The sequence below is a fragment of the Hyperolius riggenbachi genome, chromosome 6 (assembly GCF_040937935.1).
Source record: "Hyperolius riggenbachi isolate aHypRig1 chromosome 6, aHypRig1.pri, whole genome shotgun sequence".
Classification (NCBI taxonomy): Eukaryota; Metazoa; Chordata; class Amphibia; order Anura; family Hyperoliidae; genus Hyperolius; species Hyperolius riggenbachi.
In genome coordinates, this window is record NC_090651.1 from 39,896,803 (window position 1) to 39,919,184 (window position 22,382).

Genomic DNA, 22,382 nt, shown 5'->3' on the forward strand with positions numbered 1-22,382 from the left:
TACTGAAGTACACACTGAAAGAGGTTCTTCTCCATCAACCTCCTCCCGCAAAGGAGATGCCGAGATAAAAAAGAAAATATTTTTCAAACATAAAAAATGTTATACAATTCCGAAGCAACACGGTGCCCAAACGTAAACACCGGCGCACTTGATTTGTGAATCCCGATGCCTGCTAAATTAAAATAACATTTCATTTGAAATTTACATCAACAAATAACGCGCATGAAATATGATTAAGCAGGCAGAGCACTGACACCGGCCATTTATCAACTTCCACAAACTTTTTAATATGTTAAACAGAGAGAGCGGCGCAGCCCAGAGACTGTTTACATAGGGGGTTCTGTGTTTAGACCAGCAGAAGTTGGGTTGACTGCGAATGACAGATCGCCTTCAAACACATCCTCACCTTCCAGAGTCACAGCAGGATTCAAAAGGGAGGTCTGGAGGGGGAGAGACTGTATCTGTTAGCATAACTTTTATAGAACACTTCAGGACACCGAATATAAGCTGTTGACTTAAAACCAAATTTGCATTAAAAAGCTTTTAGCTTTGTACTACGGCCATAGGACACATTTAACCCCCTCGGTGGTCTGATTCTTTCCGGATTTTAGGCCTTGTTCACATTGCGTTCCGTTCGCCTGTCTGTCCGCGTTGTCTTTTTTGAGGCGTCTTTTTTTTCGATTCCTAGCGCTTGGGTGGGCGATTCGTTTTTGTGCTTAGCAGTTTTCTAAGCGTTTTTTCCGAGCGGTTTTGTAATTCACTCCCTGACGCAAGTCAAGAAGTGAACTCTTTGACCCGGAAAAGAATAAATACAATGTAGTTAGTCTTAAAAACGCAAACGTAATCGCCTTAATGCGCATTTTTGTTCACGTTTATCGATTTTCCTATACCTTCCATTGGTGCGGAATTGCCCGAAAAAGGAACACGCACCGCTTTCCTAGACACCCCGCGAACGACCCGCACTGATATGAACCTTCTCATAGACATTTATTGGCCACGTGGTCGAGGGGCGTTTTTAAAAAACGCGGGTGGACGAAAGTAACCCAAAAACGCCAGTGTGAACAAACTCTTGTAAAAGGGGTGCAATTTTGTAGCATGCTTTTAGACCCTAAAGCCTGGGAAAAAAAACACACTGCAAAGAGATCTGCAGCAGCCCAGCACTCACTCACCTCCCGGGGATCCAGAGCTGTAGTTCTCCCTCCGTCCTCCGGGTGGTGCTGTAACCCTATAGTGAGATTACCGGCTGTCGTCATGACAGGTAGGAAGTATGTGCGGTGGGGGGGAATAGGGTTAGGCTTCAGGTAGTAGGTTCGTGTGGTGGGGCCGGTTAGGTTTAGGCGTCAAGGAGGAGGGTCCTGTGTGAGAGTAGGCTTAGGTTTAGCCATAGTAAAATATTGGTATCAAATACTGATATTTTACTATCAGGATTACTGGGTCCTCAAATTCCAATGAGCTTTTTTTTAATAGATGCCTCTGTTGTGCCACTGCTGTGACATATAAATGTGAGTATAATTATTCATGTCATCGTTAATCCATGTAAAAATCAATTAACCCTTCTCACACTCGCATGCAAATGTTCAAACAAATGAATTCAAAGATTCACTCATCCAGGCACCACTGTTATCCCTACAGCTAAGTTAAAAGCCTGAGACGCCTACGTTTACCTGGGTACTTCTGCGCAGTATAGGTGACTAAGCATAAGAATACATTCTTCTGTGAACTAAGACCCCGGCTTTTAACTATAGCTGTAGGGATAACAGTGATGCCTGGATGAGTGAATCTGTGAATGCATTTGTTTGAACATTTGCTTGCGAGTGTGCGAAGGATTAATTGATTTTTGCTATTTTTCTGGCCACGCCCCCTTCAGCAGCACCTCCCTTTCCTTAAAAAAGAATGTAATGTCCCAACTAGAGGCAATGTGCCTGGATATATGTGTTTTTTTTATCGTTAATCCATGTGTCATAAATTTACTTTATTATATTAACTTTTGCTTTTCCCACATATTACCCTCCCCCTTTTTTTTCTCTGAGATTGGCCTATAGTACATGCAGCTCCCAACTCAGGAAAAGCTCCTGCCATTGTTCCTGCACACAGCTCAACTCTCTACATCACACTTACGGCAGAGTTTTACGTTTTCGTTTACCAATAGGCAACTGTTGGTTCAGTTTTTCATCGCTCTCCTGCAATCTTTGGCCGTGTGCTTATGAAATGTGTAATAATAACATTTCTGTAGCACATAAGCAGGAGCTGGGCGCATATTTTTTCCAAAGAACACATTATTTGACCTGTTCCTGACATCCCTCGGAAATCATTTTTATCTCATAACAACTTCCCCTCGTTGAAAGAAGGGGTAATTTATCAATACCATTCTATCCGAGGATGTGTGGCTCCCCAAAGAAACCAGCAACATATCCATCATCAGTAGCATTTATACAGTTTTATCCTACAATTATGGGGCTCAGAGCAATGTGGGACCCCATCCAAATTGTTTTCATCTAGCCAATGCAGGAAAGGCTTTGCTGGAATTGGGTTATGAAAGAGAATACAACAGAACCTTTCCTCATTCAACCACACAGTGTTGACAGCTGCATTGTTCCTTTTGTTCTTCCTATGGCCCAGTAGCATGACAGGGTATGACGGGGCTTTCCTTTAATTAGAAATTAATAAGCTACAGTGTTTCCCTGTCTACAGTGTCTTATATTAATTTTACCAGGGGCCGTTTCTAGACTTTTTGCTGTCAAACTTGTGAGGATGTTTACTCTGCTTCATTTAATGTTCTCACATCACATGTTGCAGCTCAACACAATAGCACACTGGCTGGCTGTGGTGGGTCAGTGACAAACAAACTGCTCACCCTCAGCCACTCCATTCCTCCTCAGTCAGGACAGCGGTGCCACCTCCTCTTTTCTGCTGTGCAAGTCAAATGAAACGTACAAAACACTGTGGGAGGCTCCCTTATGACTCAGAGTATACAGCACAACATAGATATGTCAAAGGTAAGCGTGATACGTCTTACCTGGTGCGATGACTCACACACAAAAGGTAGTAGAATTCGAATTTATTTATTGCACAAATGAAACACTGTTGCTCTCCTGCCTCCCCCTTCCTCACTCACTGACAGACTCCTCACACAGCACAACAAGCTGCTTTTCCCCAGTGATGACCTCTTTACCTCACTCTTCTCTTACTTCTCCTCCCACTTTGACTGTATTCTGTTAGTGCAAACACAGTACAAACATGCTACCCCTGTATTTTCTGCACCTGATGCAAATGTTTTAGCCTTGCTTCATGAGAGAAACGGCTCTGATTTTACCTCCAAAAGATGTGCTAGGGCTTATTTTCAGCAAGGGCTTGTATTTTTGCAGGATATAAAATCTGACCCTATGTTAGTGTATGGGGTGGTGTGCAGTCTCTTACAACATCTCCCTTGTGGCTGGGTCCCCCTCGGTTCACCTGTAAACGATTCCAGTATCCTAACATGGTCGGCACCCTTTGACCCAGTTGCCGCACATGTGATGCATGCCTTGTCGGCTTCATGACCGCACTCCCCTCGTCATAATGAATGTGCGGCGGGGAAGCATCAGCACACGTGCACATTAATTATGAGGGAAGGGGAGTGCGGTCATGGAGGAGACCCAGCGTACAGAGAATGTGCGGTGACTGGGTCAAAGGGCGCCCATCATGTTGGGATACTGCAACCATTTACAGGTGAACCGAGGGGGGTGCATCCACAAGGGAGGTGCAGTAAGAGACTGCACACCTCCCCATACACTAACATAGGGTCCAATTTTCTACTGGTATACAGGCTAGGGCTTATTTTCAGGGAAGGACTTATTTTCAGAGAAACACTGAATATTTTTCCCCGACCTTCAATTTGTGAAATGGAAACATTCTAGGACACATTACAAAAGCTTATGCCATTTTGTACACTGTAATTTTATTTGCATGCTTTTTTTTTTCTTTTGATGTCTTGGATTGATACAACTTTTATTTTTCCAGCAAATCATACATGCTTATAGGGCTAAAGTAAAATATGTTTGTTCTAAATCTATACATATAACATCGGACTTATGTGTGTATGTGTGTGTGCCGCCATCACTCAAAAACTCCTTGACTGATTTCAAGGAAACTTGGTATACAGATCCCTTACTACCTGGGATGATATGTTCTGGGGTCTCATGTCTCACCTGCACACCTGGGTGGAGCCACAAACAGCCAATCAGATTTGATTGATTTTAATAAGAAAATGGAGGGGGATCTGAAATGGACAATTAAGGGACAAGTGGCGCCAGGGAAATTTTTGTGCTGCCATAGGCACCTGTATTAAATTAAGAAAATACCGGCTACAGCTGGAAATTTGGGGTGCCTGAGAAAAATAGTTTCAGTAGAGTTCCACTACAGCGTACAGATCAGAGAACATCTCATGCTATGGCCCTTCATGTTCTTGCTAACTACTGTTGGAGACCTACTGGGGGCTATGACCTCATGGTATCATCGTAATTCATTACTCTTTACAGGTGTCAGTTCACCTTCTCCGGTGAGGTGCATCAGTGAAAAACAGTTGCCAATGGTCAGGGACGGATCTAGGGGGGGGCAGACGGGTCTCTTGCCCCATGCGCAGTTTGTTGAATGCTTAAAAAGGCAGCAAAATTTGGATACGTAATGGCAGTTTAGGCACCAAAACCTGACCTTTAGGCGCCAAAACTGGATGGGGAATGGCAGTTTAGGTGCCAAAACCTGACCTTTAGGTGCCAAAACTGGATGGGGAATGGCAGTTTAGGTGCCAAAACCTGACCTTTAGGTGCCAAAACTGGATGGGGAATGGCAGTTTAGGTGCCGGGGAACATGGACGCTTTCCGTCCTGTCCGCAGGGCGAGTGAGCGTCATGGACTGACATGGCAACGGGGGGCGTGGCTAGCAGATGCAGGCGGAAGTGCCGCCGTGACGTGGGTATGTAACCCACGCTGATGCAGCCCGCCCCCAACTTCCCCACAGCGGTGAACAAGCGCTGTTAGCGCGAAACGGACGTCCGCAGGGGATCTCAGACCTGGCGCCCACTTAACCTGCCTTGACATCTGGCTACTACATAACTGTGAGTGTTTATTCTTTTACAAATAAAGAACCCCAACTGCAGTGCTGGCTCTGCCTCCTCTCTCCATGCTCACAAGTCTACCACTTCATTTCTGCCGGAGCACGCAGCCTAGAGGGACCTATATCCTCACAGTTTGCAGCATAGCACAGCCTAGCCCAGCCCCCTGTTGCATTTCTTGTTGAGTGCTGGAACTTTACTCTTCTCTGCCTACCTAGAACGTACACATGCACTGACTAAGTAAACTGTGCGTGTGCCATATCCACATTCAAAAAAACACAAGTCGTTCAAACTACTTGTACACACGTGGCCAACCTGCACAATAGTTGATCAGTTGATCCACCGCTTGAATCGGACAAACCCCCTCTTATCAGTCTCTTGTCTCTAGTCATTTGCCTCTTGTACACATGCCCAACAGATGAGTTCGGGGAATAGTTGGGCGGAAAAGTTGCAAGTTTGTACAAGCCTTTAGTCTGTAATGCAAATACATCAACACTATATCAATACATGAAAAAATAACCTGGACTCCAGGTAACCTGACTTGACATGATTGAATTCAGTTGAATCTTTTTCCTGCTTCCTCTTTCAGTTCACACCTGAAATTAAAATCCACAAAAACTCACGAGGAAGTATTTGAAAACGTTGCTTTTCCATCTTCTTGCTCACTCATAATCAGCTGTTAAGCCGTTCTGAATTGCAAATCTCCCCTCTTAGCTGTTTTTGACTTAAAAGCTTATCTCAATCCGTGCTGAGGGATGGCATATCTCGGAGATAACGTCCCCTGCTGGACAACACCTGGAACCGTCGTTTGAAATTCTCCACTTTTACTCCAGGTTACTGGCAGGCAAGAGCTTCAAAGAACGTCATTATATTCTCTATGAAAAAATGATAAAAACAAATATACATTTTAGTGTGTTTCACATCAAAAGGCTCCGAGATATCAAAGGCGGCTTCATTTGCATTCTCACTATCGCTACTTTAATAAATGTAGGAAAAGAAATGGCCTTTGATATGTAGAATGTGAATTTATGTCTCTTATGCTCACACAGGACCCACCATATTATTTAATCACATGGGTGCAACAATACAGGCAGATCAACGGAAGAACTTCCAGAGAGTCTACCAATCACCTGCCTAAAGAAGACAGTGGACAGAGTAGGAGAACTTGAGTGGCGGCCGATCCTACAGAACTTCCATTACCAAGTCTTACTTTGATACCACTTGAAAATTCCTCAGCCAACCAACTTATCATTTATTTTTTGAGCCCACCTTGAGACTCAGAGATGAGTCTCACTGCAGTTTTTTATTTACCCGGGGCTTCCTCCAGCCCCATAATGGATGTGTCCCTCACTGTCCTCCTCAGTGCCGCCATTCTCCCGCAGTCAACACCCGGTAAGCAGCTCAGTCTGACTGAGTGACGTCAGCCAGGGCCATCTGCATTTGTGCATGCGCAGAAGGTCCACCGCTGAAGTCACTGCGTCGCTTACCGGGGCTCACCGCGGCTAAACGGGACATCGTAGGAGGATGGCGAGGGACACAGCCATGCTTATGGGGCTGGAGGAAGCCCCGGGTAAGTAAAAAAACTGTAGTGAGACTCATTTCTGAGTCTCTTCAAGGCTAGGGATGTGCCTATATAGCATCATTCCCCAAATTGTTGCCCAATAGATTGTTTCCTGATTCCCAATGGGTGACAATTCTTGCATGTGTGTACTAATGCTTCAGATAAAACTTTAGACAGGACTTACAATTCATTTTGGCAGTAAGTCATAGTGATGTGAAAAGTAAAGATACATCCTAATGCTTATCTCCATACAAAATTGAGATAAATGTTTTTAAAGAATACACACAGACACACAAGGACACACACACGCATGTACGCACAGACACACACACACACAGACACACACCGTACACACAGACGCACAGACACACACGTACGCACAGACACACACACACAGACACACACGTACGCACAGACACACAGACACACACGTACGCAAAGACGCACACGTACGCACAGACACACACACGCACAGACACACACGTACACACGTACACACAGACACATACACGCACAGTCACACACGTACTCACAGACACACACGTACACACAGACATACATGTACGCACAGACACACACACGCACAGACACACACGTACGCACAGACACACACGTACACACAGACGCACAGACACACACGTACGCACACACACACACGCACAGACACACACGTACGCACAGACGCACACGTACGCACAGACACACACACGCACAGACACACACGTACGCACAGACAGACACACGCACAGTCACACACGTACGCACAGACACACACACGTACACACAGACGCACAGACACACACGTACGCACAGTCACACACACGCACAGACACACACACGCACAGACACACACGTACGCACAGACACACAGACACACACGTACACACAGACGCACAGACACACACACGTACGCACAGACACACACGTACCCACAGACACACACACGCACACACACACACGTATCCACACGCGCATCTGAAAATCATTTTGTAATGGTGGACTTCTACATAGGTCTTTACAGTAATATTAACTAGAAGCCTCACAAGGATCATAAAGTACTTGGACTGCAGGAAAGCATGAATACACAGTTTATAATGTCTGTGACATCACTGGCAGCACAGCTCATTCCAGAGTGAATAGGGGAGGGTTGTGTGTAAAGTGTAAGTTCTGAGCAGCTGCCCAGTACTCAGGGTTGTTAGCACGGGGAGATGTTGGTGCCGGGAGATGGTGCCATTTGAGGTGAATAATAAGGACAGAGGAAAGCAATGGAATTCTCAGGGCAACATGAGGAGAAACTTTCTGGTTATCGGCCTGTGTGTGAAACAAAGCAGGCAGCAATGCCAAATGTAGCACACACTTCCAATCATTTATCCAAAGAAATAGAGTATTGTATCGTGTTAGCCATCAGTAAAAGTTTTAAAAAAGCAAGAAGTTTTGAATCAGGATGATACCATTTACTGGCAAACTTAGAGGTAAATAAAAAGCAAGCTTTCAGCTGATAAGCCTTCTTTGGACTTAGCTGAAAGCTGATGAAGCATCCAATAGTGATGTGAAACACGTAGGTGGGTGGAGTTTACGCGGCTATGTGCATGGCTTTGGCCTGTCAAGCGCTACCTACACCATGTGTCCGAGGGTCCCATACTGGCATTCCGAGCCAAGCAGGAATAAGCAGCCGCTAGTCGGGCTATGTTTCTAGCATGGGCTATTGGAGTCACTGCCTTATCTACACTATTAGCTGGGGCACATGCTAGGCCAGCAGGAACCAAAGCGCGTGAGGACCTGATTCAGTGGGGAAGGATCCATCCATTTAGTGCTTCTGCAGAGCCTTATAGTAGCTCTGTAAAATGTAAAGCTATAGGCTTGCTGTAAACCAGCGGTTCTGGATGCAATCCTGGCTTCAGGGACATAAAGGGATAACTTGCATGTTCAGTAGCGGTGCATTGTGGGTAACCACAGGTGTTCACTTAAAGCTGAATTGTCTCAAATACCTTCTACTTTAAGAAGGCAAATCACACTGCGCATTGCTTTTGAGTAGGAGGGCTTTTCGGCCTCTTTTAGTCCCATATACTTTCCTAGTGGGGCTTGGTTACTTAGTTACATAGTTATTTGGGTTGAAAAAAGACATACGTCCATCGAGTTCAACCAGAGAACAAAGTACAACACCAGCCTGCTCCCTCACATATCCCTGTTGATCCAGAGGAAGGCGAAAAACCCTTACAAGGCATGGTCCAATTAGCCCCAAAAGGGAAAAATCCTTCCTGACTCCAGATGGCAATCAGATAAAATCCCTGGATCAACACCACTGGGAATTACCTAGTAATTGTAGCCATGAATGTCTTTCAACGCAAGGAAAGCATCTAAACACCAGAATATCTGCAGACATCCCTGCTACTTGTGAAGTATTGTCTTATCACCGCAGTTCATAGACAAAAGCCGGAGGGGGCTGCCCAGAATCCCCCCTCAGACCAGGGCCGGTGCAGTGTCTGGGGACAGGTACAAGTTGAGACACCAGAATATCTGCAGGCATCCCTGCTACAGTTGACTTTGGATAGAGCAGCAGCATGTGTACAGAGCATGGGGAACTTAAAGGGACACTCTGACGAAAAATTGTAAGATGTAAAATATGTACAAACACATACAAATAAGAAGTACATTTCTCCCAGAGTAAAATGAGACATAAATTACTTTTCTCTTATGTTGCAGTCACTTACAGCAAGTACAGGTAGTCCCCGACTTACAAACGCCTGACTTACGAACGACCTGCCGAAGAGAAATGCATGGATTCTGTGTTTCCATGGAAACAAGTAAAACAAATTTCAAATTGGACTTGTAGTTTTTGAGAAAATCTATTTTAAAAAATTCAAAGAAAAAATGGCTTTTAACCTTGTATAAGCAGGTACAGAGGGCAGAGGGAGACACTGGAGGCACAGGGGGGCACAGAGGAGGTACAGGGGACAGATATGGCACAGAGGGGGACACTGGAGGCACAGGGGGGCACAGAGGAGATACAGGGGACAGAGATGGCAGTGTTCCAACTTAAAAACAGATTTAGTTTAAGAACGAACCTACAGTCCCTATCTCGTTTGTTAACCGGCGACTACCTGTAGTAGAAATCTGACAGAAGCGACAGGTTTTGGACTAGTCCATCTCTTCATGGGGGATTCTCAGGAATGCTAGAGGTCAAGATGGTTAGACAGTATATGTGAAGCTATGAACATGCCTATGCAACAGCTGAAAGACGTAGTGATTGACAAAATGATCTGGCGTTCAGAAGTATATGTGGTCACGAAGAGTTGACTGAATAAATGAGGAGGAGAATGGTTCTGCCCCTTGCTGTCCAATCAGGATTTATATATCTTCTTACATTTTCCAGGGTGCAATAGAGAAAGCTTCAGTTAAGCTACTTGATATGCTAATTGGCTGGGCTGCCTGGATCTATCAGACTCTTGGGGCTAGCTGATGAAAATAACAATGGACATTTCACATATTTTGTTTTTCGCCTGTATATTTAGCTCTGTGTCCGGCATTTGCCTTTAATTGAACGACAGAGTCTATTGTAAGTTGCGTTCTGCACTCTTGTAGTGCCGGGCTAATGAATATCTGTGTTCAACAGTTAACAAAACAAACTAGGGCACATTCCAGAACCCAAACAGTTAAGTCTTGGGACCTAATTGATAAATTATTAACTTAATCAATTAGAGTTAATTAGATTGATTAGTTCCCTTTTAAATTCTCCCAGCAGACCATCTTGTCTTCTACTAAAATTAATGAAGTTGTTGAAGTGAGCGAGAAACGATGGCTGATAGGGGCCTATTGGAAGCGTGCAAATGAATTCCGGACGAGGGACAGGCAGACCTGATAAAACAACAGGGACTGGTAATCGGTAATGTTAGCAAGTTCCATTAGCAGCCACAGAGGCTCTTCTGTGGCTCAGGAGTTGTCTCTATGGTTACAATAGATTTGCTGCCCAGTTTATTCCCACTACAGTATAATCTCTACCAGGATCCGGCCCCACGGCAAGCCTGCAGAGACAGGTCTTGATGGTTTTTGACCAACTCGAGAGAAGGAGCAGCTTTATTTAAAGAGAAACCATAACCAAGAATTGAACTTCATCCCAATCAGTAGCTGATACCCCCTTTCCCATGAGAAATCTATTCCTTTTCTCAATCGGATCAACAGGGGGCTCTGTATGGCTGATTCTGTGGCAAAACCCCTCCCACAGTGTGATGTCAGCGCCTCACAGCACAAAGGTACTGACATCACACTGTGAGACCCTTGTTGCATTGTATGAAATAACAGCTGTTTCCAACTGCCAAAAATGCAAACAGCATCTCCTTCCAGTGACATCACCTGCCAGCAGTAAAAATGTCACCATGTGATAAATGTCTGACTGTAAATCAGGGAGAGGAAATATTTTACAATGAGCAATAACTGACTAAATCATGTATACATAATTATTGTAAAAATTAAGCACTTTTTTTTATTACATTAGTTTCACTGGAGTTCCTCTTTAAGCTAGAACAAGGGCGTCACCCTTAACCACACTCTGCAAGACTCAGCCACCACTAGCAGTCAACTGTGAACGATACTGCTAGACACCATACACACACAAATTCCTGTACTAAAGGAGATTTGTCCGTGTCTATGTCAATTATGACAATTTCATGCACTGCTGTCAATCTGCATGCACTAAGGCTGACGTTCACATCAGTTTCCTATTAAGGTGTTTGCATATGACCAGTTTAACACTGACTAATTATTATTATTATTATTGTTGATTTATAAAGGGTGAACATATTCTGTGGCGCTGTACAAAGTAAAAAAACAAACACAGCGTACAAAATAATACAAACAATGGTATACACCAGTGTACAAAATACAATGTGCAGAATTGTATTAACCCTTCTGGCGTTCAATTAAAACCACCAGGGGGCAGCGCAGCACTATTTTTTTTAAATTTTTCTTTTTTAAATCATGTAGCTAGCCTAGCGCTAGCTACATGACAGCCGCTGTGCAGCGGCATCCCCCCACCCTCTTCGATCGCCATGGCGACGGGTGGGATGACGTCAATGGCGTCGTGACGTCAAAGGGAGTCCCGATCCACCTCTCAGCGCTGTCTGGCACTGATTGGCCAGGCAGTGCATGGGGTCTGGGGGGGGGGGGGGGCATCGGGCAGTACACGCAGCTAGCAAAGTGCTAGCTGCGTGTACCAAAAAAAAATTATGCAAATCGGCCCAGCAGGGCCTGAGAAATCCTCCTGCGCGGCATAGCCCGAGCTTAGCTCGGGCTTACCGCCAGGAAGGTTAATATGAATAAATGTGTAACAAAATCCAAAACAAAAGGGTGAGAGAGTCCTGCCCTTGCGTGCTTACACTCTAAAGGACTAATGCCCTGTTTCCTCATTCTAGTAGGCTAATGGATGGGCGCTGGCTAGGTGTTATATTCAAACAACCTTACAACAGTCTACAAAGGAAATGGAATGCAAATGTATACCGCTTACAGAAGGTGGTATTCCACAACCTGCTTATATTTTCACACACAGTAGACATGATGTGTAGACAAAATGGATACACTGTCTTGAGTATGTCACAATCTCATTATAGTAAACTCTGATATGGTATACTAAATGTCCAGGTCCTGGCCAAGCCCCATTATAAGTATTTGAGAGTAATGCCTGATATAGTAAGCCCAGATTAAATGGAACTTCGGTTTTAGTGAACCTGTTTTTTTGGCACCTGCAGTATTCTGTATCTGGCTATAGTGGCAAATAGGTGGGCGCATGCATCATACATCAGTCAGAGACCCACAGCCACTTGTAGCCTGCTCGCTACTCTGGGTCTGCTTGGATTACCTCAAAAGCCCCAGTTTATGCATGGGCTAATGACTGCAAGCTGCATGTACTGGTGAGACCTAGGCTTCCAGTGTAAGCTGCTGCCTGATTACTGAGGGAATTGCCTATTGTCTGAACTTGCGGTGACATGCTTGTGCATGGCTGCAACACAACAGTATCATTCAGGCTGCACAGACACGTGAGCACACTAGTGGTACCTGCATGAACTGGTGATACCTATACTTCCTATTCAAGCTGCTACATTATTATTCTGATCTAGTTTTCATGCAGTCTGTGCTTGCTTGCACATTGAAAAGAAAAAAAATGACTCCCAATTATTGACTGAGTTAATAGTACTATGGTATACTTTATTTGTTTGGGTATGACTATTTTTGATATAGTAAACTTCCAATATAGTAAAGTACTTTGCCTGGTCCCTTGAAGTTTACTATAAAGAGAGACTCTATATGGTCATCAGATGCACTGAGAACATGGGGTGGAGGTGTGGGATGCAGGTTGCGTGAGAATGGGAAAATCGGTGAAAAAACGAGGCCTGCCATTGGATGTTTATAACTATATATAGCTGTACTACACATACAAATCATTATATCATAAGTTTATTTTTGCTTCAGTGTCTCTTTAAAGAGAAACTCCGACCAACAATTGAACTTTATCCCAATTAGTAGCTGATACCCCCTTTTACATGAGAAATCTATTCCTTTTCACAAACAGACCATCAGGGGGCGCTGTATAACTGATATTGTGGTGAAACCCCTCCCACAAGTAACCCCTCCCACAAGAAAAGTTCAAACTTTTGTGGGAAATAACTGTTTACAGCTATTTCCAACTGCCAAAAAACATGCAGCAGCTACATCACCTGCCAACAGTAAAATGTTCACTGGAGTTCCTCTTTAAGGGGCACCAGGGACCAAATAAAACTTAAGGAGGAGGGGAAATTTAAGAGGGCAGCAGCTGGCTCTGGGGCCCTGGGAGTGAATAAGCTATGTGGGGGAAGCCAGGGGGTCTCCCAGGTTACTTTTTCCTTATGGCCCCAGTGTAGCTTGAATCGACCCTGGGCTGAGGTGAGAACACCGATTCCGATTGGTCTTCTAAGCATACCGGATGATCCAGCTCCGCCGATGTGGAAGAGTGGAGGAGGAATACACCGGCAATCAAATTAATTTGAGCAGGCCAGGTTGGAGTTGTAAATGAAGACTAAGGCCTCGTGTTCACAAAGGGATTATTTTCCGCAGCTGGGTTGCATAGTTGATCATACTGTATAGCTCTTCTCACATACTGAATGAAAGTCTTAGCACAGTCACTTGTTTGCAGGTGATATGAAAATATAAAAGAGAAAATAATGAACTTTGAAAATGAAGGTAAAGCGGTAATGTAACTACAAACATGAGAAAATCACCTTTCTTCTGAGCTATTCAGCTCCGGAGCTTTCAGCCTCTCATAGACCAATTAGACTTATTGTCCTCACCTTAAAAGCTTGGCAATATTTTACCACCGGTACAAAGAAAATAAAAAGCTCCTATTTGACTGCTGCTCAGGAAACAATGCAGAACACAAAGGCCTCAATTCACTAAGATCATTCTGGAGATAATAAGGCAAGAGAAAACTTACCTCCACATAGTGAGAGAGTTATCTTATCTCTTCATTCCTTAAGTTACCTCCTCTGTAGTTAATTTACCTCCTCTGTAGGTAATTTACCTCCTCTGTAGCTATTTTCACACGCAGTTAATTAACAGCCTGTCTTTAACTCTGGAGTTATTTTAAGGATTGGAGAGTTAACTTAAAGAGACACTGAAGCGAGTAAAAATCTCGCTTCTTGTCTCATATATAGCAGGGGCATGTGTGTCCCTGCTAAACCGCCGCAATACCGCCGCACAACGGGGGTCCCTTACCCCCCAAACCCACCCCCACAAAATCAACGACCAAATTGGTCGTAGATTTTGCTGCTCCGAGAGGCAGGGCTAACGGCTGCAGCCCTGCCTCTCAGCGCGTCTATCAGACGCGCATCGCCGCCTCTCCCCCGCCCCTCTCAGTGAAGGAAGACTGAGAGGGGCGGGGGAGAGGCGGAGGTACGCGTCTGATAGACGCGCATGAGGCAGGGCTGCGGCGGTTAGCCCTGCCTCTATGCGGAAGAGATTCCGCTCTGGACTGGGGTGGGTTTGCGGGTGAAGGGACCCCCGTTGTGCGGCGGTATTGCGGCGGATTAGCAGGGGCACACATGCCCCTGCTATATAAAAGAGAAGAAGCGAGTTTTATACTCGCTTCAGTTTCTCTTTAAAGACAGAAGAGTTAACTTTAGGTTTGCCTGAGGTAAAATGTTTCCTGAATACTACATGCCTTATCACCATGGTAACAACTCTAGAAATGTTATTAAAGACAGGAGATAAGCTTAGTGAATTGAGGCCAATGTATAGTTTAGCAAGCATGAACAGGTATATAGACGTGATATGTTGTTGCTTTATTTGAGCAACGCCGGGAAGGGTGGTGGTGTTGGTATGGGGCGTTGTAGCTAGAAATCATGGAGCCTCATGGCAACATTTTAGTTGGGGCCTCCCCACAAAAATGTATAGGGCAACTTTGTGCCCATACCTCCCAAACATGCACCAATTTTAGGCACTCTGAAGTGTCCCCTCCAGTATTAGGTAGCCAGAGGTACCTGCAATATTAGATAGCCACCCAAAATAGGTAACCAGAGGTAATTCCAGTATTAGGGACCCCCAGGTAACTCCTTAGTATTGTTGGCCAGAGGAGACCCCCAGTATTAGGTAGTATCCCCCAGTATAGGTAGCCAGAGGTTTCGCCCAGTATTAGGTGGGCCCCACAGTAGGTAGTCAGATGTGAGCCCAAGTTTGGAGAGATGAATTACTTATTAACTTTGTTCTGCTTGCTACTCTGCACCTCAGGGGTCTCCTTGAGACTCGCTGCGTAACCCCTTACTGTCACCATCTACTTACACCCGCTACCGCTTGGCTACGCTCCCCATAGCTGCTATGGTGATCTCTGCACCACTGAGTACAGCCAAAGTCACCCAAAAGTCCCAGACTGATACACAAGCAAGAAAACATGTTACTGTAATCCAGTTTCACCTCTTGCCGACTGCCACGATGCCATATAGCGTCATCTCGCAATGAGTGTGATTTAATGGGAGCTTCCATCACTGTAAACAGCGAGGCCCCAGTGATCAGCCTGCCAGCGGCCGATCAGTGCTGGCAGGCGGTTTTTTTATTTATTAACAAAAGAACATTTATATAGCACTAACATCTTATGCAGCGCTGTACAGAGTATAACCTTGTCATTTAACTGTCCCTCGGAGGGGCTCACAAACTAATCCCTACCATAGGCATATGTCTAGGTATGTATATTGTAGTGTATGTATCATAGTGTGGGGCCAATTGGGTGGGGAGACATATTTTTACAAATCAATTAACACCAAAAGAAAGCTCTATTGGTGAGAAAAAAAGGAGGTAAAATGAATTTGGATGCAAGGTTGTATGACCGAGCAATAAACTGTTAAAGGTGTGAAGTCCTGAATTGTAAAAATTGCCCTGGTCACTAGGGGGGTATAAACCTCTGGTCCTCAAGTGGTTAAGGAAGGCAACATGCTTGCTAAATGGCACTTGTTCTGATCAAATTATTTATTTCTCAAAGTGGTATGAAACTCAACATTTCTTCTCTGCTCTTAACCTCCTGGGCGATAATCGCGCAGGAGGAGATATGTCGCGCAGGAGGAGTTCTCAGGCCCTGGTGGGCCGATTTGCATCATTTTTTTTTGTTACACGCAGCCGCCGATCCGCCGCTACCCGTCACGACGTCCATGACGTCGGTGACGTCATCCCGCTCCGTCGCCATGGCGACCAGGGAAGCCCAGCAGGAAATCCCATTCTGAACGAGATTTCCTGCTTACTCTGATCGCCGAAGGCGATCGGAGTGGGTGGGGGGATGCCGCTGCGCAGCGGCTATCATGTAGCGAGCACCGGGCTCGCTACATGATTTAAAAAAATAAAAAATTTTAAAAAAAGTGCTGCGCCCCCTCCTGGGCGATGCTATTGTATCGCCCAGAGGGTTAAAGATCAATTACAGCATAAAACCTTCTAGGAGAAAAATTGGAAGCAGTATGGCATTCAGTTCAATTTATTTAATTTATCACTGTGGGCCGCTATGTAGAGACTGATGTAGAGACACTTTACACCTTTTGCTATCTTCTGATGCCCTTTTTGGCACTGGTATCGGTTCAGCATGGCTGCAACAAGCTCCCATAACCCTAGTGTTTAATACACTCAGTGCAATTTCCCATCTGATAGATAGGTAGAATCAATTATTTCCGACAGGTGCGATCTGATCGATTTTGTATAGAAGTTATCGGAAAATCGACTGGAAAAATGATCGGAAATCAGATAGGACCTGTCGGAAATAATTGATTCAACTGTTCTATCTGACAGGAAATTGCATGCTGTGTACCAGGAATAAGGGTCATTTTCAAACCAAATGCACCAATAGATACCTCACAAAAGTTAGTTTTTTTTCCCTTTCTCCCATTGATTTCAATGCATTCACAATTTTCACAAAAATTATGAAAATTTCCCAAAAAGTTTAATTTTTTGAAAATGTGAATAAAAATTAGACGTTTTTACTCATCATGAAAGTTCAGGTTTGCAAGATTTCTTATGACCTTCGATAATGTCTGGCAAGCATTAACCATCTTAGCGGTATGGACGAGCTCAGCTCGTCCATCACCGCCGGAGGCTGCCACTCAGGCCCTGCTGGGCCGATTTTGATAAAATAAAAAGCAGCACACGCAGCCGGCACTTTGCCAGCCGCGTGTGCTACCTGATCGCCGCCGCAGAGCGGCTATCTGCCGCGTGCAGCGGCGAAAGAGGGTCCCCTCAGCCGCCCGAGCCCTGCGCAGCCGGAACAAATAGTTCAGGCCAGAGCTAAGGGCTGGATCGGAGGCGGCTGACGTCAGGACGTCGGCTGACGTCCATGACGTCACTCCGCTCGTCGCCATGGCGACGAGGAAAGCCAAACAAGGAAGGCTGCTCATTGCAGCCTTCCTTGTTACTTCTGATTGCCGGAGGCGATCAGAAGAATGCGTCGGGAGCGCCCTCTAGTGGGCTTTCATGCAGCCAAAGTTGGCTGGCTGCATGAAATAGTTTATTTTTTATTAAAAAAAAAACCTCCCGCAGCCGCCCTGGCGATCTTAATAGAACGCCAGGGTGGTTAAGGTAGCCATACATCTGGGCAGATGCAGCCAAGAGATCTGTCGGCTGCGCATACACCGCAGGCCGATTCCTGATCAATTTCACGCTGAAACTGATCCAGAATCGGCCTTGTGTGCCACATCCGACCGCCTCACCAGCCTGATGCTGTCCCCGCCAATGTGCAATGTACCCCCCCAGTGCCCAATACTTTACCTTTCCTTGGCCTCCACTTGTCTTCCGCTGTTGTCCTTTATCCATACATGTGCCCCACGTGGTTGCTGGAATAAAATGGGTGTGCATGTGACGTCACACATGCACCCATGTTTCTCTGGCAACCATGTGGGGCATGTATGGACCAAGGACTGTGCCTGGAGACAGCAGCGGGAAAGCGGCAGATACGGACAGGTAATGTATAGAGCACATGGCACGGGGGAGGGTGGGTGGTTTTGGCACATTGGGGGGACAGCATCAGGGAGCTTTGTCATGCTCGTTGCCCGTCCTGATATTGCTCGCCATAATCGCCACGCATTTCACCACGCAAGTTGGCCCGACATCTTGCGGAATGTCGGCCTGAAAGCGGTCGCACCGTTAATCAGGCATGCATTTGGCAGCAACAGCATCGATTTTCATCCGATTCGATTATAGTGATCGCCTCATGTATAACCACCTTTAGTAAATCCCTTGTATCTACACACTAATATAATGAGCTGTATTGATTAATCTTATTTAGAGTCGGAGTGATCCTTTAGATGACATGACAATGCTTTTTCTGCAGAGTTTGTGATCTTTATAATGTGGCATGCAAGGCCCTTATCGCCCAGCAAAAATGCACTTTTTAAGCACGCAGTTTATCACTTTACAACCGTTTCATTTGTCTTTTTTTGGCAGATATTGATTTACTGCTTGAGCTGTGTTTACCTTTTCGCTGTAGAACAATGCTTTTAAAATGAGAATAGCTATTCAGCGGGCAATTTTGTATGCTGGATATTTGCTGAATTCTTCTGTGAAGTTGTAAATGTCCCCTTCTTGCGTAACTGAGACTACAGAGAAAAGTAACTAGGACAGAAAAGACAAGTGTGACAGGTCTGTGGTCCTTTAAACTAGAAAATGAGAGCTTTAGAGGAATTAGCCATTAGTGCTGTTGTTGGCTTGTCAAATACAAACATGCACGTAATGGAGACACTTGTTATTAAATAGAGTATTTTCTTTTTTACTGTTTGCTGATGTCTCTTGAAACATAACTTTCAAATGTCGTTAAACCCAGCGTAATATATAAACCAAATAAAACATTTTTAACAAAAAGCCATAATAAACCATCAAAACAAATGTAACTTCAGCCACAGAAATGAGAAGCATGTAGTGCTGCTATGGTAAACTCCATTGATTTATTGTTCTATTTGTGTTGTTCCCCGACGTACATAAAAAAAAAAAAACTGTCTTCCAAACCCTGCCCTCAAGTACCACCAACAATGCTTGTTTTGCAGAAAAACACAAATATTCACGGGTGAACCAATTAGTGTCTCAGCAGAGCTGATTACCATATATACTCACATATAAGCTGACCCGCGTATAAGCCTTTCCCTCAGAAACCAGGAAAAAGTTATTGACTAACGTATAAGCTCCCTCCCCAGTATAGCTCCCCCCACAGTAGCCAGATATTCCCCCCTGTACAAGTCAGCCTCACTCCCCATAGTCAGATATAGATATGAGACAAAGCGATTTACACACAGGTAGAATCCCTGATCATTGCACCACTGGCACGCTCTGCTCCCCCAAGCCAGGGGACACAGGTAGTTTTGAGATCAGCAGGGGGCATGGCCAGGGAGAGACAGCTGCCAAATGGCAGCTGTGGAAAGCCTGCAAGAATACCCCCGGTGGGCGTTTTGAGCAGGCAATACCTCTCTCCTCCCTTACCCTCAAGAATAGCGACAATCATTGTCGCAAATTTCGGGGGGCTATAGCAGTTTGAACATTTGATAGATTCCTCTCTGATTGAATCTAAACAGAGAAGGATCTATTTCCACTGCAGACAGACAATAGAGCATGAAATCTATTGGAAAAATTGTCCAAGTTGCGCTGCCTCCGCCTGATGGGTCCTCCTCCTTCCCCGCCTGCTTGGTCCTTCCTGTCTGCCTGCTGGGTCCTTCCCGTCTGCCTTCTGGGTCCTCCCCCAGTTGAGGGTGAGGGTGGAAGCAGCTCATCTAGCAGCTGTGCACCTCCTGTAGTGTCTTCCTGCTATTGCTGGTGGCACCTGTACTCCATGATCCCATCTCACGTACGTAATGTCAGTACATAAGATGGGGTCAAGGAATGCAGGGTGGATTGGGCAGGGTGTAGACCACAGCTATCAGACATTTGTATCCAAACATCCTAGGCAGAAATCTCGGGTATGGGAAATGCTTGAAAAAATAAAAATGATTAGACTGTAGAGGGACTGTAGAGGAAATAAATATGGCATATATGCCTCTCACTTGAGGTTCCCTTTTAGAGACTTGGCTTTTGTAATGTTAGAGATCTATATTGCAAGTTGCAATGATAAAGCAAAGCTCAAAGCTTGCAAAATGTTTTCAGTCAAGGCAGCAGGTGTAACACTGGACACACTAATAATAATAATAATTATTATTATTATTATATTAAAACTATCAATTATAACAACTATATTACTAGCTTTAGTGCTAGAAACAATACATAACAAAAAATAGTATTATTATTACTGTTGTGATTATTATTGCTGTTAATATTTGTCACTCTGAACAGCCGTTTTTCATCCCCCATTGACATCAATTCATTCTGACTTTGCAAGAAAATGAAAGTGCCCATTTGCCCTCTGTTAGAAAGGGCCGATGGAGATCACGGAATTAAGTGACGGCTACGGGGCGCTTAGAAAATGACTATGCCGTAATTTGGATCAATACAAATTTATTTCCGTTACACTATCGCTGCCCCCCTCTGAACACGAGCGCAGGTTCCTTTCTCTACCCGCCTCTCTTCTATTAGAAACATGTTACAACCTTTGTTACCGAGGTTAATTTGTTGACTCATGATTCATGTATATTAAATGATACTCTGACTTTTGGTGGAGACTGCAACATGAGATCATTTTACTGAGAATGACCTTTAGTCTCCCTTGTTTTTGTTATAAATGACAGTGACCTTTCCAAAGCACAATGCTAGATCAGTAGTGCCCAAATATGCAAGCTTTATGCTAACAGAGAATTAGACCAAATAATATTCACAAAGGCTTTTTTTTAGCACTGTATTGAATAATTGCTGATAATGGATTCATTACCTCTTTATTTATATATTTTTTTGAGGAAACCTGAACTGAAAAGTACATGTTAGGCGCCATGGTTGACTTCCTTATGGATATGCCAGGTGCTGGTTTGCCATTCTGATAATCTGGTTTTACAATAAACCTATAATTAAAAAAACAAAAAGTTACATACTTACCTTGGTTGAAGGAAAGCATCTGGATCCCCCATAGCAGGGAGGGAGTGTAACTAGAGGGGAGCAACCTCTGCAATCGCAAGGGGGCCCCCAACTACTAATCTTCTCTACCTCCGATATATAGGGGACTTTATGTCCGATTAGGTGTTGTTGTGGCTACGTGCCTACAGGCGTCTGATGAAGGAAAGGCGGCTCACTCCCCTTCTCTACTGCTTCCATCCCTCCCTCCCTCCTTCCCTATGCAAAGTCCTGAGCAGAGCGTAAATGAGAGGTTACTCACCCAGCTCTCAGCATTCCACTGGTGGGGCACCACTAGCTTCTTAATACTGTGGGTATTTCTGGCTACCTAATGCTACCTAAAGGGACACCTGTAGCTGCCTATGAATGGCAAGGGTAGTAAGGGTGAAGTGACCGCTGGGATAGCCAGCACATTTATGGTGCAGTTTGACGGGGGGTTGTAGGTCCGTGGAGGGCGAAGTCTAAGGTGTCGGGACATCTGTGCCTATAGGCTCCTGTGAGGTAAATCCGGGCCTGGTGGCTACACTTGTTATGGGTGTAAAGAACAAGAAGGCCACGCTTTTTTTCTCACGCTTGTGAGATTATTATTATTATTATTATTTATTGTATTTATAAAGCGCCAACATATTACGCAGCACTGGACATTAATTTAGGTTACAGACAATATTTAGAGGTGACATACAGCAATATGACAATACAGGAATAATAGAAAACCAGATCACACGGCACAGTATGAGTACAAGGTAATGCTTAGTCAGTCACTGGAGGGGAGCATGGAGATTAGGCAAGTTAGGTTCACTCAAATGCTTAGCATGGGCCTCATAGCCGTGAAGGGCACCAAGGGGAGGCGAGGGAAGGGGTGTGAAAATTTGGTGGGCCCCATCAGTTTCGCTGGTGTGCCCCAATGAATTGCAGTTATGCCACTGCTCCAGGGGCCTCCTCCTGACCACTGATGCAGTATTGGGCCCTCTGGAAGCTTGCGAGCTGCTCTCAAATTGCACTGTGCAGGTGAAGGGCACCTTGTGTCTGCACAGTAGCATAGAGCCCGCTGGGCAGAAAAAGCTTAGCCCCATCAGCTCCATGAGGGGGCCAGGCTCATTCACAAATAGGAGCATGGCCTCACACACTCTTTGACAAGGTCTTATCAAAGAGATTTTGGTGGTCCCAGGGCTGGATTGGTGAGGTAAGTACTCATTTGAAGCGTTTTTTTTTCTCTTCAGG

General features: G+C 44.9%; 1 long non-coding RNA gene across 1 annotated transcript in view; it reads right to left on the reverse strand.

Annotated features, from left to right (window-relative positions):
- Positions 1-3,958: 3,958 nt before the first annotated feature.
- The window catches only part of LOC137522406 (uncharacterized), an 81,023-nt gene continuing 62,599 nt past the window's right edge, over positions 3,959-22,382 (reverse strand). The window contains exon 3 of the long non-coding RNA XR_011022285.1: positions 3,959-5,964. This is a non-coding gene — a long non-coding RNA (uncharacterized lncRNA). The remainder of the gene's footprint in view (positions 5,965-22,382) is intronic.